The sequence below is a fragment of the Poromitra crassiceps genome, assembly GCF_964638095.1.
Source record: "Poromitra crassiceps genome assembly, chromosome: 11".
Classification (NCBI taxonomy): Eukaryota; Metazoa; Chordata; class Actinopteri; order Beryciformes; family Melamphaidae; genus Poromitra; species Poromitra crassiceps.
In genome coordinates this window covers 24,466,572-24,470,485 of record NC_139643.1, presented here as the reverse complement: position 1 = coordinate 24,470,485, position 3,914 = coordinate 24,466,572, and the positions used below count along the sequence as shown (strand labels likewise).

General features: G+C 38.7%; 1 long non-coding RNA gene across 2 annotated transcripts; it reads right to left on the bottom strand.

Moving 5' to 3' along the window:
• Positions 1 to 353: 353 nt before the first annotated feature.
• On the bottom strand, positions 354 to 3,073 carry LOC310785449. Of its 2 annotated transcripts, XR_014553173.1 has the most exons (3): positions 2,994 to 3,073; positions 1,053 to 1,563; positions 354 to 929 (listed from the first exon to the last, which is right to left on the bottom strand). It is a non-coding gene; the product is annotated as an uncharacterized lncRNA (long non-coding RNA). The 2 variants fall into 2 exon arrangements; XR_014553174.1 differs by lacking the exon at positions 2,994 to 3,073 and having other exon boundaries at positions 1,053 to 2,984.
• Positions 3,074 to 3,914: the final 841 nt, after the last annotated feature.

Here is a 3,914-nt window from a genome sequence, read left to right as displayed (position 1 = left end):
ACATGCTGTTGTGGGAAATTGTTATTACAATAACAACTAGAAAAAACATGAGATTGGAGATAAGGCTTATCTTGAAATAGAATGAGTTACACCGTCACTTAGATTTACTTTGAACTAAAAGGTTTCTCAGCAGTATAAATTCTCATTATGCATCTTCAGTTTTTCTTCAAACTCAAACAACAAGACTTTTCTTAGTCTATTTTTTATGCATCTTCAGTTTTTCCTGTCAAGTAAACAGTTTTGCCAGAAACTCAATTGAATGGTTTCTCTCCTGTATAACTTCTCATGTGTCTCTTCAGAGACTTGTTCAACTGAACTACTTTCCACACATTGAACTTCAACAAACAAAGACGTTTCTTTGTCTATTTTTTTTTTTTTTTTTTTTTTTTTTTTTTTTTTTTTTTTCCACGATATGAGATTTCATCTCAACGATACATATCGTGACGTTTTACTATCGCGAAATTTCGTGGGACGATATATTGTGACACCCCTAGTAAACAGAGCTATGTACTTCTATTTTACAAATTAATCTGTACATAAGACTATAGGTAACAAAAGTAGGATATAGGCAGATGAGTTAGAGATTACTGTACAGTATGTAGATATGTACAGCATGACTAACAATATGTGTCCTCTCTCTCTAACTCTGCCCCTCCCCCTCTCTCTCTGTCAGAGGGGGAGTCAACAGAACAGAGGGAGTCAACAGGGGAGTCAACAGAACAGAGGGAGTCAACAGTACAGAGGGAGTCAACAGTACAGAGGGAGTCAACAGGGGTGTCATCGGGTTGCTCTCTCTCTGGATCACCAGACATCTCGATATCTTTTGGATTCTCTTCATTTTGGTTTCGTCTTTCTGCTAACTTAAGCTGTACGCTGCAATACAATAAGAGTCCCACACAGGCGAGTAAGATGAGTGCAACTCCAATAACCTAAAAAATGGAAGAGACAAATAACAGAACATCATAAGACCACATTTTGGAGAAAGTTGTTGCTCTCTTTTCACAGATGCCAAAACCAAACACTTTTTTAAAGACATCAAGGTTTTTCCTCACCTGAGATGTAACAAAGAATCCATGAGACTCAAGCCTTTTATTCTCCACTTCTTGTGATGAGAACAACGATATATTGCGTGGCTCACACCATTTCTTAGTAGCTCCCACCTCAAGAGCAACAAATCTGCCTGGCCAGTATGTCAATGCGCAGGCAAGGTATTGGCCATCGAGAGACACTAGAATCAGCCACACTATGGAAGGGACAAAACTGGAAAACAATATTTTTGAAACTTTCTGTGGCACTTTAAGGATCAACATAAACGTCAACGTAAATGCCATAAGAAAGGGAATGAGAAGAATTGTAGATGAAAAGAAGGCGTTCTTCCATTTGAGTGTGCAAGGACACTCAAACTCCACATCCACTAACTTCTGCAAGCTCAAGAGGACGCCGCCAAAAACCATTGACACAAGAGGGCTGAGCTGAGAGCGGTCTATTTGACTCTTCAGTGCTGCGAGACAGTCTATGGCTGCGAGCCATCCTTTCTTCGACATGGCCTTTTCCATAGTAATTCTATACAGTAAAGAGAAAACTGCAGATGAAAAGTCAGAGAAAAGGTGCACATTTAGGCTATGAAAAATCAGTGATGCATTATTAATATTTTTGTGGGGTTAATATTGTGGTGTTCTGTTGGCATAATATGCTGTTGGCATTATGCATAGTAAATAGAAGCACATAAAACAGTAAGTGATGGAAGCTTTCACTACTTCAACTATGCTGTGGTGTCTTTACACAGTAACAACTGAGACAGGACAATATCATTCACTGTATAGAGAGAACATAGGGCCCTATCGTTGCAAAAGCGGTAATTTAGCTTTTGCGATTATTTTGCGCTCGTTGAACGTGCACAGCGCAAACCCTGGATGAGGAAACCGAAGCTGCCCGAGGCAGCCCGGAGGAGACTAGACGGATTCACGTTTCATTTAGGGACGAGATATTATCAGGATATGAACCGCTACATTGAAGAAAATACGTTATTTGCAGTGTGTACTACGTATGCCCCGTTCGCCCGTTTTAGCCAGTTCCAGGACTCTAGTCGGACCTGAATATCTTCTATGGTGATCAGAATGAAACCAACGTTCTCTGGGTGAGTAAAACATCATATTTTAAGCTGGAAATAAGGTCCGGGGTGTAAAAAACAGCAATTCCATAAATAATATTAGAACTGACACGAGACCTTAGTGTTTGTTACAGATGGCGAAAGCATGTCGTTTAACTTAAAAATGCAATGGAATTGAACTGAATTTAAATTACTTAACTGTTGTACACATTTGCAAAAACAAAATTAGATTGCAATTGTTTTATTGCATTTTAATTTTCAATTAGGAATGAACATTTGACTGCTGCTAAACCATATAGTGGGTTTAATTTAATGTTGGGGCAGCGGCTGTGTAGATGGACCTAGTGTGAGTGTGAATGTACAGACCAGTACATGAAAATTCAAATGCAAATTAGATCACTGAATTGAAAAACTTTTTTTGACCAAAATATGCATAAGTGGAAAATTAACATACTAATGTGGGATTACATTTTCAACTAAACTAACCACTCATCCATATCTATCAAGCGTTGATGATTTTTTTGCTGATGCCGTTTGCATCATTGAGATATGAGAAATAAAAATCATTATTATATATGTGCCAAGCACTGTAGAATCTGAGTGAGTTGCCCTGATAAGTGATATTTTCATAATATTTGCTCTGGTCTGCAGGAAATCTTGTAGTAAGAAATATCTTTCTAACAATGTTACATCAGCTATACAACTGCAGCCTCGGCTCGACGTCAAACTCTCACTGCCATGCAGGTTAAATACAATATGTTTTATCTTTAGTCTAAAGAGTAGCTTATTTTAAAAAGCTGCTATACAGTTATTAGACCAACCCTAGCATATTAAACACATTATGGCCCTTTCATGCTCCATGTAATACAATTTGTATACTCACCAGAATTAAAAATGAAACCAAAATGATCTCTGTGTTTAAGGGGGGAAATCTTGTTGAAGGCTTGAAAAACTCAGCGACTAGACCCAAATACAAAGCCAGGCAGACAGCAGGGGCATATCTATGGCCCCTGAAATCTGATTGGCCACCCCGCAGGTGCCAGTTATGACTGGCTGATTGGATGGCCATGTTAGAGGTGGGACCATCAAGCCAGTTAATTTATTTTTTCCAAAACTAGGCTCCTTGAAGTGAAAAATTTAAATTCTCAGATTAATTTAGGATTTCTGAGAATAAAATCAGAATTCTGAGTATAAAATCAGCAGGCAAGGGACAGAAATCTATCGGTGTGGCCATGACTTAAGGGCATCATAGACTAAAGAAAAAATATTTTATTTCACCTGCATGGCAGAGTGAGAGTTTAAGGTTGAGCCTGCAATTGTAACTGATGTTTGTAAGTGTTCAGCATTGTTAAAACTGTGAAAGAGATTTTAACAAGATTTCCTGTAGACTAGAGCAAATATAAAAAATATCACTAGTCAGGGCATCTAAACTTACTCAGTTTCTACAGTGCTGGACATGATATAAGGAATACTTTTTCACATAAAAATAGACTCTGGGTTCCCAGATTGTAATAAACTTAACCGAATGTAGATGATATGAATGTAGAATGATACAACATTTCACAGGCTGGATGCGTCGGCTACCCATGCCTACCTGAAATTTTGCACATAGCGGGGAGCCTTTGCTAGAACTTCTCCCACAGACCAGCAAAGCAGTTCCCACATTTAGCCGTGCACTGCACTCTGCAGATATCTGTAGATATACACTCTCAGCAAGTTACATGCAGCATCGAGACCACAACCACCGCTACTGCAGTCAATAACAGGAAACAGACATGAGGGCACTGCCATCTTTTCTTCCTTT